We start from the raw sequence: 16,712 nt of genomic DNA, 5'->3' as shown, positions 1-16,712 counted from the left end.
ACTTTGCCCAGCTACCTTGCCTTCCTTCACATACCGATTTAAATTTATAAACAGTATTTGGGAGGAAGTATCAAATGCATCAGGGAATGCATTGTTTCAACACATCAGAGGCCCTCACTCACAAATAATTGTTGCAGGAAATAAGTCATTGTTAAATATTCAGTATCCCAGCTCCCTGAAGACTCCTTAAAGGCCATGTTTCTGTCTTTGTTGTAGCACTGTAACTCATTCAGATAGTTTCAAGCTCTGACTGCTAGATCCCTGCATTATCACGAATGGGGCTCCTCACACTCAATCTGAAGTGAAAAAGGTCCTGTGTTTAATGAACAACTGAATTTTCCTGGGTTCAATATGAGTCCCCAGGAAGGAAGTGGTATCAGTGGGGCTGCTTTTTTTTTTTTTTTTTTTTTTTTTTTCAACTCTCAAGAGTGCTTCCTCGAATGAATGAAGGAAGGAAGGAAGGAAGGAAGGAAGGAATGAAGGAATGAATGAATGAGTGAATGTTTGGTCTCCCCTGGGTTCTACCTCTTTGTGGAGTCTTTCTGGCTCTCTGAAATTAAGTGGTAAATCAGGGCTGCCACATTCTGGCCCGGCAGCCCTCCTGCATCGAGTTTTGCAGCCCTGTGGAATGCAAGCATCATTTTTAAATGTTAGCTGTACCAGGCAACTGCAAAGGTGCTCTCAGCCCCGCCGAGTGGAAAGGCCCCGGTTGAGTGGACAAGTGAGCTTCTGCTTTCTGTGACCCACATCTGCCGTGTCTCAGGCTGTGCCCCACATTCTGCAGGCCCTGTCCAATGGCCGCCTCATCTTCAAGCATCTGTGCTATCACCTGCATAGCAACATTTCTCACTTGAGGTTCCTGTTCACAGCAATAGTTTATCTTCTGGAAAGAAGAAATCCAATATTGTCAATAACCCCAGCGGCAGAACAAAGTACTGATGTTCTCAAGGTGGGCTTATGTCAAGACCCTCTAAAATATGGCATGAATTACTCAGGCCGTGAATGCAAACAATGCATGACTACATGAGGAAAGGATTTCTAACAGCCTTCCTTCCATATATATGCGAGTGTTTTCACTTATCTGAACCAAACAGTCAGCTGGACTTCATTCCTTTCTGACTCCAATTTTTGTTATCCTCCCTGATACATCTGTGGCCAAAAAACCTGGATCCCAGCTCCAAAATCTTACTTTAATTGAAAACTAATCAGTCCTTAACCTCTCATAACTCCATGTGGCTGATCCATTTGTTTCCAAAGTTTGAACCACTCCTTAACCTTGACCAGGTTCTAACTTGATTAAACTTGATTCTGACCTGTGCGTCAACTCTTTCAAAAAGTCCTCTAAAGTGCCAAACTCTGCTAACACACAGCCATGCTTAATAACGGGGCTGGGAAGTTCAGAAAGCTCCTCCTGTGCTGCCACCAGAGAGAAGTGGACTGCCTGCGCCCTCCCCTTCCCCATCCTCTCCTTGGCCCTGTGCACGCAAGACACCCCAAAGTCAGCTTCCCGCCCCCAGAAGGACAAAGACTCCAATATCCCCCAAACTTCTGTGGTACTAGCCACCTCTCCAGGAGCATCTCCTCACTCAGTTGGGTCAACCACATCTTCGACTAAGTATAGAGGTGAGCAAGCTGAAATTGGAAGCGCAAACAACACAGGACCAATATGGCACACGGGGAGAGCGTCACAGCCATCCAACCCAGCTTTGAACCTGGCTTTCCTGCTTACCCGCTGTGTGCGCCTTGATAGGTTTTGTCCTTGTTCTGTGCCTGAATGAGAAGGGCACCAGTAATAATACCTACCCCACAGGGGGACTGTGAAGATTCCTTGCGATGATGTAATTCAGGCATCAGAGCCTGGCACACAATAAAAGCTCAATAAATGTGCACTTTGAGGTGCCTGGGTGGCTCAGTCAGTTGAGTGTCTGCCTTCAGCTCAGGTCATGATCCCAGGGTCCTGGGATCGAGCTCTGTGTCAGGTTCCCTGATCAACGGGGAGTCTGCTTCTCCCTCTCCCTCCTCCCCGCCCCCTGCTCATGTAAACACATACATGCACGTGTGCTTGCTCTCTCTCTCTCTCGCTCTCAAATAAATAAATATTTTTGAAAAATAAAAATAAATGGACACTTTATCTACCTGTCTGCCTACCTGTCTCTGTGTATCCACATCTATCTAGATCTTCCTCCAATAATAGTTTCAGCTCCTTGGGAGCAGACACCATCCCTAATTCACCCTTTCATCCAGCAGAGAGGGTAGCTGCTAAACATTGATTTAACGTTGTTAAATTCAGACTTGAACTCAACTTTCTGTCGTTTAAAAAGTATTTTAATTACTGGAAGACATTGCTAAACAAAAATATGGGCCTCTCCTTTCTCTCTGCATACAAGGCTACCAGGGATTTTTTTAAGCCTTGGTACATAATCCTACTTCTTGTGAGGACATCTGAAACCAGAGCAGCATCAGGGCTGAGGGCTAGCCCCGCAGAGCTGCCACGTAATACATGCAATGTCCTACGCACGGATGCTGTCAGTCCCCACGCATGCATGTGCATGCACGCACACTCACACAGGGCAGGGCAGCCAAAGCGAACTACTGAATTATAGTTGAATGCACATCTTCTTTTTGTGAATGCCTCACATGCTATCGTCCACAGACTTCGCTGTTCCTGGAAAGACCAACGACCTATTTATTTGGGCAAGATTTAGGAGGCAGAGGGTCATTTATATGCTTCAGGTAAAAAATAAATTTTGTCTTAAAACACAGAGATGGTTGAAGTCAAGGTAAATGTCTTTGTTTGAAGCAGCTGGGTAATTGTTTGAAGCATGGATTTCACACTGTATATGAAAGATAGACTTTAAAGGAAACTTAGCATTGAAGGCACTTTCAGCAAAATGCCTAGGAGTGTTAACTATGTGCTTGGGGCCACAAGAGGTGTGGGTGGCAAAAATATGCCCCAGTCTGATCCGAGGAGGACCGCCATGCAGCAAGGACAGTGAAGTGGCATTTCTGCATCCAGTGATGGTGACGGGCACATTGGTGCTTCATGGAAGTTTGTACAGTGGGGTCACAGGGCAGGGAATGATCAAGTGAAATTTGCAAAGAAGTCTACAAATGGGGCCCATTTTAAAAAGTAGATGAAATAAAAATTCAGGCTTATTCAAAATCACACTTGGAATGTGCCGTCATTTGCCGAACCAAAACCGTTCATGAAAAGCCCCAAGAAAATGTGCCCAAATCATCCTTCTTCTGCTGTTATTGCTGTGGTTAGGGGTAGCAGCCCCAGAGGCAAATGTCTGGCCCAAAAAGTGACATGTCTTGTCTCTCACCAGTTTGTCACAAGAGCATTGAATCTACAGGGGGAAGAAAGACTTCTGCCGCAGGAAGTTTCCCAATCCAGAGGCCAGGCCCTCCAGCGTCACCAGCAAAGGAGCAAGAGCTTCTCCTCTTACAGACCACAGCGCTCTGTTTCCTTTCAGTCCACCCACATGAGTGCTTCCATTCAATCAGCAAACACTCCAGGGTGAGCACCATCTGCAAACACCAGGCTGCATCTGGAAACAGCAGAGCGAAAGGACCCCACCCCCAACAGTGCAATCACTTGAGCCTTGGTGTTGAGCTTCACTAACAAATTACTCAAAGGCAGGCAAACTACAGGAATAAAGATGAAATTGGAAAATCCAAATTGGGCTCCTCTTCTAGAAGCCCATCTTTCAGACCAGGCAGGTTTCTCTGTGGAGCTCTCTGGAAGTCAGGGCTCCGTGGTTCTCTGTGGCTGAGCTAGAAGTGTTGCTACCTTTGCTCAGGAAGTACCTCCTTTCCCATCCCTTCAACGAGGCAACAAGGTTCTCCCCTAGAGAGTGCCGCCAGGTCAACTGCCAGGGCCTTCCGCTCTTCCAAGCCCCACTTGGCTGAGCCACGTGACCTCCGGTTAGAATTTCTCCCCGCACTTGGCTTATGGAATCATGATTCACGTGTCCTCAGCCTCCCCTGCCAACCAAGTCACCTCCCTTTAGTTGCCAGCTTCTGTCTCTGAGCCAATTGTCTTCTACCCCATTATTGTTTTGCCTCCTGTCAATCAATGTATGGCTCATTATAAAATTAGCATCCCCACAGTTGCCACAACCTACAGAAGACTGTTTTTGTCTAAAGCTTTTTAAAAAGCAGATTCATCAGGAGCTATTCTAGATAAACATATGCCACCCTTATATATAATAAGAATTTTGGAAGAGGGTTATGCATCTTACTGCCTGATAAAAAATGTCATGCTTCCACGACTCACCAATGCTCATCAGCCTCCCAGCCCAACCAAGTCTATTCTGGTACCTAAATTTCTATTCACTCCTTTGAGTTAAGACTTACAGAATCTTTGGAAAACTGAATTTACATCAGTCACATGTTCACCTGCTGTTGACATTAGTAATCAGCTCGAATGTCAAAAGGTGGTGATGGGCAGGACCCAGCTGGAAGGAGGGACAAAGGAGGCCCCAGGGCCAGGCAGTGCCATAGAGTCTAAGAGGGAGGGACACTGAATGAGCCATCCGAGGGCACCAACCTTGCCGTCTTCGTCACAGCACTTCAGCCTGGTTGAAAAGCAAAGTATGATGCCCCTCCCTCCAACACACTTGCTTTATTTGGAAGGCATCTTTGCTGAAAATCACAGTTAACGACTTCTGTCTGTCTCTACAACACCCTTCTCCTCCCATTTGACATAAGTATTGTGTAGCTATTCATCAACAACCTTTAAATCCATAGGGGGAGGTTTTTAAGAATGTCTTCAAAGAAGGCCATAGTTTGGCATTTAGCAATGGTGTCAAGAAGTCTCCCTTCTTGGGTATTTACTTTGCAGATGCCGTATCTTTTCCCAATCGAGAGCTTCATGATGCCTTTCTAGAAGCAGGAGGCCCAGCTGGAGCCCAAGCAAAGGCTGCAGTTTTGATTGACATGTCTGGGCAGGTGCGGCTGAAAGGTGGGGCGGACCCTGAAGGTCTCTCCCTGTCTCAGGAACTTTGGGGGCTGCAGGATGACTCATTTGAAGGGTACAGAAGGTCAGAGACATAGGCTTCATCCCATCACAGGGATGACCATCCCGAGTGTTAGAGTGGCTTGGTCTCAGGTTTATCATCTGGACGTCCCTGACGCACCTGGATGACTGGAGTTGGCAGTGCACCAGAAAGGAAGGCTTTTGGTGGAAAGAGACAGAAAACGTAACCATGGTGGCTTAAACAGAGAAGGGACTCGTTTTTCTGGTTCCATGGTGCCATTCCAAGACTCTAGTGGCCTCCGGTTGGTGAGAACTATAGGGCACCACCTACCACATCTTCGTTTGTTCCATCGGAGAGAAGGAAGAAGTCAGCGTGGTAGCAGAAGTTTTCAGGAACTCTAAGCAAACTTGGCTTCCTTTTGTCCCTTTGACCGTCATTGTACCAGGCGGCTACTCCTACCTAGAGGGTAGCAAATAAAAGGGGGGTTGGAAATGGAGTTTGGGACCACCAGCCGGTAGTATCTCCCTTAAGGGGAGTCCTGTAACACAGGTTTAAGCTGTAGGGTAAGCAGCAACACCCATGGTCCCAAACCAAGAAAGCAGCTCCCTCCTACATCTGCGAAGAACATAGAGCATTTTGGACACGCTGAGGACCGCCTCACACAGTGACGGTGGCTCCCTCACTGGTGTCCCCTCCCCACCGCAGCAGTGGAAGGCTTTGGCACACACAGGTCTTTCTAGGGGAGAAAGGAGGTTAAAGGTGGGAGAGAAGAGAAGGGCCTGGCACACATTGTGAGGAGCCCAATTCTTCCAGGAATAGCTGAGGGCTTTGCCTCTTCTAGACGTCCTACCATCTAGCATGAGACCCTTAGCTGGGGACTGAACTGAGAATTCATTTGTGAACACAGTTCCTCCCTTCAGATGAAGAGGGAAACTAGGAATGGGCCTGTCTATTGAGTGTTAAATCCTTTGCCTAGATTGTTTATTTAATCCTTATAACAACTCTATAAATAGGCATAATTTTCATTTCTGAAAAGAAAATGGAAGACCAGGCGCCTAGGTGGCTCAGATGGTTAAGTGACTGCCTTCCGCTCAAGTCATGATCCTGGGGTCCTGGGATCGAGTTCCACATCAGACTCCCTGCTCAGGAGGGAGACTGCTTCTCCCTCTGCCTTTGCTTCTCTCTCTCTCACTGTCTTTCGTGAATAAATAAACAAAATCTTAAAAAAAAAAGAAAATGGAGGCTCAATGATCTTGAGCAACCCATCTAAGATGACGCAGCTGAAAAGTGGAAGAGCCAAACTAAAACCCACTCTCTACGTCCACAGTCCATCTTCAATGCTGTACATGCTCAGATGACTCAATTTTATCTGAAGAATTATTTGTATTATTTATAATATCCCACCTATTACCAAGAAGATTTAAAACAGCTGCATCTATGAAAGCCCTGTCACCAGCTGCCTAGCTGAGTGATCTCTCAATTTCAAAGATAATGAAGATGCTGGGATTTTCCCCAAATGTTTAAGAAGGTGGGAAGTCCAGGAAAGTCCCGGGATCCCCAATCCCTGTAGCAATACTCTGTCTAAACCAGGGCCATTATCCTTGCAAAATCAATACAGTCACCCATTCAACAGCTCAGGGAGGGTTAGGATGGGGCGAATGAGACACCATTTGAGGAGCAATCAAAAATCTCAGAAATCAAGATAAAATCATTTTAATGTAATATTTTTAAAAATAAAAATTAATGCAGCAGCGCCTGGGTGGCTCAGTCAGTTGGGCGTCCGACTCTTGGTTTTGGCTCTGGTCATGATCTCAGGTCATACGAACTAGCCCCACATGGGCTCTGTGCTCAACATGGAGTCTGCTTGGGATTCTCTCTCTACCTCTCCCTCTGCCCCTCCCCAAGCTTGTGCATATGTGCTTTCTCTGTCTCTCTTTAAAAATTAATAAAAATAAAAAGTAATGCAAAAAATCCAGGATGTGCCAAACCTCAAAAATTTGAAATAAAGACTGGTTATCGCTTATTTTATGATTCTTTAGTTTCCGAACAGTGGCTGCCCCCAGAGGCAGTTCCCAGTCCCCCTGGCCTTTGAGACCCCTCTGGACAGCTCTGTGAGAGGTAACAGTGGGGTGCAAACGGATTGGGCAATGTGGGGCTTTATATATACTCACAGTTTTTAACTGCAGAACCTCTATTCATATTTCTCTGTCGTTCAAGTACTGGAGAACATTTTGCTAAGTACACGCATGGGGCATAGTCTTCCTTTTGCTTCAGGCCCCAGTTTGGCCCCCCTCACTCACACTACTCATCCACATAGAAAGAGAGGAGACAAACAAGGGTGGGGGTCTTGGATGGCATTAGAGTCCATAACCCTGCAGGTTGGTCCCATCCATGCAAATTCCACACACAGATGTCACTGCAACACCTTTTAGATGTCCCTATGTTTGGGTGAGACTGGAACTTTAAAGTGACCCGAACAATGTTGGAACAACCTCTTTCCCCCCAAAAGACACCTGGTGTGTGGTGGCGAGCAGACGTGGGGCGAGTTATTCATTAACCGCGCACCTCTAATTGCTTTGACAATAGTAGAAAGGCTAGAAGGTATTACACTGGGTACATGACATTGCAAACAGCGCTAGATTAATTTGCATTACAAAGGTTGCAAGAGCAATTAACTCCTCATTAATAAGATATAAATGCTAATTCATACAGATCCCAAGTGACCCCCAAATTCTTATCACCAAACCCGTGCGAGTGTTGCTTCAGAAAACACACTGTATGGAGCCCCCCGAAAGGCAGGGAGCAGCTCCACCTTCGAAGGGGGTGAAGATCACTGGCACCACAACCAAGCTCAGTGTGGACCACAGCGGCTGTCTCAGAGGGGGCCGCCAGTAGGAATTCCATGCAGGGGGCACCTGGCCACCAAGTCCAAGGCTGAGGCATGCACCAGACGCCCTGGGGACAGCTGGGCCTCTGAAGGAAGGGCTGCACCGCAAGCTGGGCAGGGAGGGAGCTCCCAGAGAACAATGGAGGTTTTCCACTTTTCCACCAAACAGCAGCTCATAGTGATCAAAGTCACCACCTTAAATAATTGATTTATTTATACAAGTTAAAAAAAAAACCAAAAAACCCTGGAGGGTCATGAATAGCCGGAGATGTAATCGCACCACTTGGGAATGAATGAGAGATGCTCAGAGGCGCCCGCGTCCGGTAACATCTCCGTCTGGGGCATCTCCGTCAAAGGCCCGCGGCATGGGGATTCACACGGGAGATCACCTCCAACAATTTGTTTTCAACAGTGTTGCCAGGAAGAAAAAACGTCTCCTACTGCTCCTTTTATTCACCACTAATCCCTTAGGAGGAAGGAGAAGAAAAAATGGAAAAATGGGGATGGATGTGGGGAGCTGGGGTGGGACACCCGCCTGGGTGAGACGAACGTCCCACTGCTGTCCTCACCTCTACGTGCAGGTAACATGGCCTTCGGGATATGGTTAAACTCACGCACACTCACACACATGCACAGACGCGCATCCGTGCCGGCTCTGCCCCTGTTCAAGCATCTCCCTGGGTCATCCTCACCATGTCAGTGCTGCAAAGTTTTCTGGAACTCAGCTTAGGGACACAATGGCAGTATTCCCTGTCCCCACGGTGGCTGTTCACCAGCTCCATGATCCATCCATGATGGAGAAGAGACACCCACAAATCTAGCCGAATTCCAAAGATGCACTGAGGGCCTGGTGTTGCAGATGCCCGTTCGGGGGCCGTGGGGTGAAGAGGGGGTTGAGAGCAAGCCTGCGGGAGGACGGGACATCAAGCACGGAATCAATGGAGCACATGGGGCCCATAACTGTCTGTGCCGCGATAGACAAGCACCAAGTCAGGAGCTGGGAGGGCTTCCTGGAAGTAGTCGAATCTGAACTGGCCCCAGAAGGGTGAGACCATTTCAAAAGCCATAAAGAGAAGCATCCCAAGGGTGATGAGAAGGGCGAGGTGGCAGCAAAGGCACAACACAGGGGGCTCCAGGCTGGTGGTCAGGAGCTAAGTCTGGGGCCACGGTTCTTCAAACCAACACTGAGCAGTATTGCTCAGCAAACAGACAAAGGAGCAGAATGTGTGATGAGAGAACATCCCCAGAAAATGCAAGACATGGTCACTAGATCTGCGTCCATCAGCCTCAGAGCCCAGCACACATTCTCAGCAGTCCATGCTTTTCCTTTGAAAAAGGATCATCCCCTTAGTAGAAGACACTACTCTTTGCCTGTGTCACCTGCTGAAGTTCTTAATAACCTGCGTCCCCCTGTGTTGACGGTGGTGCTGGCACTCGGAGCTCTGCTTGAAGGGAGGCAGGCTTGTGAGAAAAGAAAAGAGACCCACTCGATACACAAATAATGACATGCAGACAAGTGAAAGTTCAAATGACATCACAGAGCACTGTATGAATGAAAGTTTCACAAAAGTTCACACAGAGGACTTGGGTGGGAGAGCTGAGTCACCCGAGACAGGGCAGTGAGCGAGGACCAGAGGCATCAGGGCCTGGCCCGGCCGCCAGCCACGCAACCCTTTCCCATCAGCGAAATGCCACCACTCGACTTTAAACTTGAGTAGATTTCAGTTTGGTTAACACCCAATTAGAAGAATTATTTTGTTTTGGAGAAGTGTAGGAACTACAGCCATAAAAAGTCAACTCTTAGTTGTGTGTTTGCACGACTAGGAACTTGTCTAAAACAACACCAGGTGACTGAGATTTTTTTTGTCCCTTAAAAGGAGTCCCTGTGGTCTCTAGTTTGAGAAACACAGCGGTAGACCAGAAGCCTCCCGAGGGCAGGAACCAAGTCTTGCTCACCTTTGAACCTCTGTTTCCAGCATGGTGCCTGCAAAGGCCCTGAGGCTAAGATCACTGATCAACACCTGGGGACCAGACACCATTTCCTGGTCCTAACTATAAAAGCTAAAGTTTACATAGCTCTTACTATTGCCAGGCATTGTTCTAAGCACTGAAAGATCATGACCTTTATAGCCAACACTGCAGAAGAGGAAGACGAACTCCCTGCCAAGACCTTATGTTTTATGGTCCAACATATCATAACACGAAACAAATTTCATTGAATAAAGAACATGTGAGCATCTTGTCCTTCATGACCCGGCACTCAACAGTGACACAGTATAGTTCATCTACAGTACGCTGAATATCCACCCACCCCTTTCAGTTTTAATCCCCGGAATCTGTAAATATTACCTTGTACAGATTTTGCAGATGCGATTAAGTTGAGGATCTGGAGATGGGGAGATTATCCTGGATTCCCGGGGGTAGGGAGGCCTACCTGCCATTACAAGTATCTTCCTCAAAGGGAGACAGAGGGAGCTTTGACACATGTGCAAGAGGAGGAAGCAATGGCACCATGGAGGCAGGGGATCCACAAACCAAGAAATGCCTGTGACCACTTGAGACTGGAAGAGGTTGGGCCCAGATTCTCCTCTAGAGCTTTCTGAGGGACCGCAGCCCTGCCAACACCTTGGCTATGGCCTAGTGATGTGGACTTCAGACTTCTGCCCTCCAGAACTGGGAGAGAATGCATTTCTGTTGTTGTAAGTGCCCCCAGTGGGGGTGACTTGTTACAGGAACAACAGGAAGTTAATATGGCCTCCTTGAACACCTGCTCTCGTGATAACACCATGCAGGCCCAGGCTTGGACTACTCCATGCCACTGGCCCTATGTCTTTGAAAGAAAAGGTGGTTGTATCCAAAGCCACGAAGGTCTGAGGGTTGGATACTGATACTGCTTTGAAGTGAAGGGAAGGATGGAGCAGCAGAAACAATTAGGTAAGAGAAAAGACCCATTCATGTTCTTGTCTAATCCCTTCTCTCCAAGGGCATGCCTGTCCAAGGGCATGTCTAGAGTCCTAGATCGGCCAATTGTCCTTTTTCCTGCTTATCTTCATGTTCCAGTTGAGGCTTTCAGAGGCTAAGTGTGCATTTCATTCAGTGTGGTATTTGTAACAGTTGTATGTGGTGACGGAGGACTATCCAGCAATATTAAGTGATTCATATTGTTCCTACACTTCTACGAATGTAGGTATAGACATAATACGCATGAGACGTGATAGTAATTCTTTACATGGGCAACCAAATGAATATTGAATACTAGAACTGCAAACTTTTATTTCTATTAAATTACATATTTCTAGGCAATAAGGTTTATTTTTCAAAAACAACTAAAGACTGAAGTTATACTAAAATAATTTTGATGTTAATTGTCAACATGTATGAATTATAATCACACTTTACTTTTGAACAGACAATTTAAAACAATTTGGGAGAAAAACAACTCTTTGAACACAGATGTGAAAAATAACTTTAATATCTTGAATTTTAAACCTATTTAAAACTCATGCGAATTTTGTATACTTTGAAAACAGTTGAACTTGATATTTTAAGCCTTTAGATATTCGCTGTTAATAGGACACAAATTTTGTGGGAATCTTAAGTATCATAATATAATTATTTTGCTAAAGCTATGGCAAGAAAATTAAATTTCATCTGGAATAAACAGATGATATTTATAAGTTGTGTAGGTCTTTATTTTATTGTTCAACCAAACAGCGATGGTCCCTCAACAAACCAGACAGTCCAGTGCGTGGACAAGGGCCTTGCAGCAGAGCGGATGCTCTGTAAATGGATGTCGGATGAGTGAATCCGTGTTGGGAAGTTTCTATGGCGTGTGGAGCCAGCGGGCCTTGAACATCACTCAGAGAGTTCAGCCAGCATGTGAGCAGAGGGGTGATGCCATGAGACCAATGATGGGATTCACTGAGCATCACGATGCAATGGAGGCTAGAGTTAACAAATATCAAAAATAATAGAGTTCGCCATATAATGTAAAATAATGTAGTTCATCGTTCAACTTTTTTTGTTCACTCTTTTTAAACTACGGTTATCTCATCAAAACCCTGGCTGAGCCCTCGTCAGGCTGCAGGGTGGGATGTTGGGTCAGGCAGACACTCGGGAGCTGGAGGAGCGTGGCCCTGGGGGAAGACCGTGGACTTGGCACAGCTCAGACCTGACTCAAATCCCAGCATCACCAGTTTGTCTCTGTGGAGTCCTGGGCTCCGATCTGCGCTTCTCCAAATCTCTACTTACTCATGTGTAAAAGAGGGATAATACTACCCCCCTCGTAAGGAGTTATGACATTAAAAATAGTATGCAAAACACAGCTAGTAACTAGCAAACAGTGGTGCTCAATAAAGAGCAGCTCCTATCATCATTAAGGTGCCAGAACTCCAGTCAGAGAATGGCATGTCCCCTCATTGCAGAACTCATGGTAGACCCTGCTCGGGAAGGGGGTGGGGGCCATGAGCGAGCAGCGGTACCATCATCTGGGAGCTTGTTGGAAATGCAGTCTTGGCCCCACCCCCAGGCCTCTGGATACAAATCTCCAGTTATAGAGACCCCCCCGCTGCCCCAGGTGACTGCTGCTATATACAGTAGAGTTTGAAAGCATCTAACACCCAAACCAGTGGTTTTCAGCCCTGACCGCATACCCAAAGAACCAGAGGGGCTTTCAAATAACCCATGCCTGAGCCGCCTCCTAGACATATTAATTCAGAATCCCTAAAAATGGTGTGGAGCCTGAGTGACTGTAAAGTGCAGACAAGACCAAGAACCACTAGCTCTATCAAAAGATATGAAGACTTTGGGACAGGGCCTCCTTACGACCTTCATGGGCTCTAGGCATGTTTGTCTCCATGGGTCCTTTCTTCCATAAAATAATACGTAAAATTATATTTTCCTCCATGTCGATAAAAAGATGACTATGTTAATATTATTTATTAGGACATTTTCTTCAATTTAAAAATTCCTGTTTCAGTTCTAATTAAAGTTAAAATATTTCATAGATCCCTAAAATTATCTCGGGCCTCAGGCACTGCCCCCACTGTACCTAATGGACAACTTGGCTCTGCTTTGGGATATTATATAAAGGTAAGACATAGCTGATGAGAGAAAAGAATGCTTGATAGAGCTGTAAAGCTAGTGGTTCGATATATGTGAGCTGAGTCTCACAAATACTGAGATCCTGATCCATAAAAGAAGATGGAGAAGGAAAAGAGGAAGGGAGGGGAGGAAGAGAGGCAGGGAGGGTAGGAAATCTAAATAAGAATGAGATTCTAACCAAATGGGGGAAGTGTAAGGAGGAAGAACACGCCTTTGCACACTCTGCAGCTATAATTGCAAAGTAAATACGAACACTGATTGCACACCTACTATTCACCCATCTGTTCTTCTAATCATTCATTCTTCTGTTTCTCCAGTTCACAACAGAGCCAAGCTCTGACAAGTCCAAGATGAGGACACTACCGTCCCTTCCTTCCCTGGGCCAAACAGTTGTGGCGAGCAATCCCATACCTGCTTCATTTCATTACCTTCCCAAGAATGTTCGCGCAAGACCATCCGTGTCCTAGAATGACCAAACTTAATGAAAGCAGTGTGACTTAAAAGAAATCAGCTGGAATCATGGGAAAGTGAAGTAGATATGGACGGCAGCCCCCCCCCCGCCGCCTTGAAATTACCAGCTGTGTGGTCTGACAGCTGCTCCCCGGGGATGCTTTTTATAAATTATTTTTATTTTTAAAAAAATCTGGCTTGAAAGGATTGGTTACAAAAAAGCAGCTCCTTGCCAGTGGGAATCTTGAGTGGACCGTATCTACGCTATAGTCCAAAAACAGAGAAGAGGGACCGCAGGACAAAACGGAGACCGCCCCACATGTTGGTACTTGCAAACCAGGGAAAACACAATTTCTGCTTTTCATGCACACTTCTTAGAAGAAGAGGAAGGGGGAAGAAAAGCAGTATTCAGAAGTTGCAGCGAGGCCTTGTAATTAGAAATAAAGTACCATTATTCAGTGCACAAAAGAGCAGGGAGTTTGGATGTGAAAATGAAACTTTTGAATGTGAAAGTTTCAAGTAAACAAAAGATTAATTGCTGTATGCATTGGCCCTTGCATTAAGGGGAAAGAAAGATACCATGTCTGCATGCTTGCATGGGATTTCCTGTGGAAAGGTTAACTACAAGGATGAGTTTTCCTTAATGAGATTTTTTTTGGTATGAGAAAACATATGCAGTTGGTAACGTTTCATACCTACGACGCCCTGCCTGGTGACCATGCTAGAAATTGCAGAAACTCAGTAAAATGGGGCCCAATCCAAGTTCACGGTTGGTGCATTTATGCTTTGCATGTTCAATACACTTTATAAATAATAATTAAGACTCCTTCCATCTATGTAAAGTATCATCCCATTCATTATACCACCGAGGAAATCCATGTAGAAGGACCTAGATGCATCCAGGAGAGAATCTTGTCAGAATGGAGCCTGGAGGCCATTCCCATGCTGATGAGACCCTGGGAAAGACATAACAGACACTTCTGGTTGGGTGATCCCAGGACTAGATTGCTGTGCGGCATGGGATCGGCACTCAATAAATAGACATGTATGAAAGGAAGGAAAGGTGGGTGGAAGAAAGGAGGGGAGGGAGGAAATGGTGGGTGGGATGGGGTGGGGCGGAACTGGAAGAAGGCTTGCCAGCATGTCACGTGTCATGTCTCAAGAAATTATTCCAAGCTTCTTCCCAAGAGAATAGTGTAGTTTTGTTTATTAGTCTGATGGTGAGAATTAAAGCCTTGATTATATGGTTTTTTAAAATCTTGAAAAAATATAAAGTCCTAGGAAACACAAAGGCTAACTATTTATTTACCAGATTCTTCAAATCTTGTCTTTCTCTCTCTTCATTTACCTAAGTCTGTAGTCACTTCTGTCTTTTAAAAACAAGTCCACTCTTGGCTTAAGGTGCTTCTCTCTTCTGGGTGGTAGTCCCTAGGTCCCCACCATGTCCACCTGCTCCCATCAGGATGGCCACCCCTGGAACTGGCAGGCGTCTGTCCTCACCTCTGTGTACACACACAAGTATTTTCAAATCAATGCATGTGCACCCCATACTCTTCAGTAGAACAAAGGCTGAAGGATTACACACAGCCTCTTCCTTACACTCCCAAGGCACCCAGGCCATCACAGATGGTCTATAAATAGCGATTTAGACAGGGGAACACAGTGTTGGGGTGCACGGCATCCATCTACCAAATGGGAACAGCCAGCAATGAGGCCCCAGCACCAGTGGTGGGTGGGCCACTGGAAGCCCCTGGTGGGTTGTCATGGTGGCACTGTTAACCCTTCTCCCACTGGAGCAGTGGGACAGACACCATGGAAGGGAAGGAAGGGACCAATAGGTACAATATCTCAGATACTGGAGAGCTTTGGAAAGCGGTAATTATGAGGATAATGGAGTTGAATGGCTGTCACTGAGTGTCATCATCTATTGGAGAAAGACAAAGAAAGCCTGAGAGTTATTAATCGCCAATTTAAGGTGAATTGTGCAAGTCAGAGGCCTCACTGGCAGCATCTAAGAAGACGCATCTTTTTTAGCCAGAGGTTCGGGAAAGCTGAAGACCAGGCTCAGGACTTAATCATCAGGCTTCAGAGCTCCAGAAAAGATTAAATCCTCAGCCCCAACAAGTCTGTAATGCCAGTGGGGGACTCTGGATGGAAGGGAGTAGGACCCTGATAATTACAATGGGGACTTCTAGGTCAGAGGTCACTAAAAACCCTCTTGAGGACCCTCTGGGCCTGCAGAAGTGGCCCTCTCTTCCTATCGAAGGCTAGTGCTCTGTCCTGCTGTGGAAATGCTGCAGGGGCCTCTGCCCCCCCACCGCAGCAGGTACACCCCTAAGATCTACTCCCATACGTGCCCCCCACCCACAGAGCAAGTCACAGCAACACCCCACTGGGGAAGCTCTGGGGCTGCTACAGGAGAGAAGAGGATGCAGGACCCAGCCGAGAGCCATTGACAGGACCCGGGGGAACACACAGGCTGGATCAGGAGGCACAGAACCTAAGTGTGCAATAGGGAGCGTGCATCCATGCAGATGTATCTTCCATAGTAGGGACAGTGTGGTACTCTGGCAAGGCCCCAAGGCAGGGCTGCCATGCTGCTAGGACGGCCCACACCGAAAAAGCAGAAATGCCAGGAGTGCCCTCCAGACAACGGAGGAAAGGAGGAAGAGGCTCGGGGAAGTGGCCTTTCCAAAGAGGATATATCACGTGAGGTTGGAAAGCCAACCAACCATGCTCATCGAGAGAGCCCAGGAAGAAGCACTTCCCGCGTGCCGTCGATGAGGGCTGTGCTGAAAAGCCCAGAGGGGGCCATCCTGTTGCTGCCCAACTGGACCCCCTAATGGAAATGGAGTCTTGAAGTGATTAAAAAAAAAAAAAACCACTGTGGCATCTAACTAGATGCAAGGGGCACGATTATAATTGGGCAGCATGGCTGGTGTGGCAGCCACAGGGGCCTGACCCAGAGAGAGCAGGGGACACAGCATGCCTAGGACTGAGAGACACAGGTGGCCATAAGAGCACTGTTCAAGCTATACACTCAAAAAAAAAAAAAAGAAAGAAAAATCAAGGAAAGATGATCAAGAGGCTGAATCAAGACAATCAAACTGTCCCAAGAAAAAGCCAACTCTCAGTCCCAGACTTGGCACCTGGACCTGAGCCAGTATACAGGCTCAGCCCCCATTGACAGAAGAACAGGTAGGCTCCCGGGAGGAAGGGCCTGCGGCATCACAGCAAATGCACGGTGGATGACTCCCCTCATTCTTCCCCAGAGAGGCCACACCAAGTAC

At 46.7% G+C, this 16,712-nt stretch overlaps 1 protein-coding gene across 7 annotated transcripts in view; it reads right to left on the bottom strand.

The window, feature by feature from the left end:
- Nucleotides 1-16,712, bottom strand: part of LOC109490461 — a 252,703-nt gene that overhangs the window by 94,916 nt on the left and 141,075 nt on the right. Inside the window, exon 1 of one of the 7 annotated variants that reach the window (XR_004625102.1) lies at nt 5,313-5,947. The exons of the other annotated variants lie outside the window; for them this stretch is intronic. The gene's annotated coding sequence lies outside the window, so the exon portion shown is untranslated. Of the gene's footprint in view, nt 1-5,312; nt 5,948-16,712 lie in introns of those variants that run through there. 7 annotated transcript variants of the gene reach the window in all.

The sequence above is a fragment of the Ailuropoda melanoleuca genome, chromosome 4, assembly GCF_002007445.2.
Source record: "Ailuropoda melanoleuca isolate Jingjing chromosome 4, ASM200744v2, whole genome shotgun sequence".
In the NCBI taxonomy this organism is placed as follows: Eukaryota; Metazoa; Chordata; class Mammalia; order Carnivora; family Ursidae; genus Ailuropoda; species Ailuropoda melanoleuca.
Note: the sequence above shows the minus strand (reverse complement) of the source record. Positions and strands in the feature narration are given on the sequence as shown.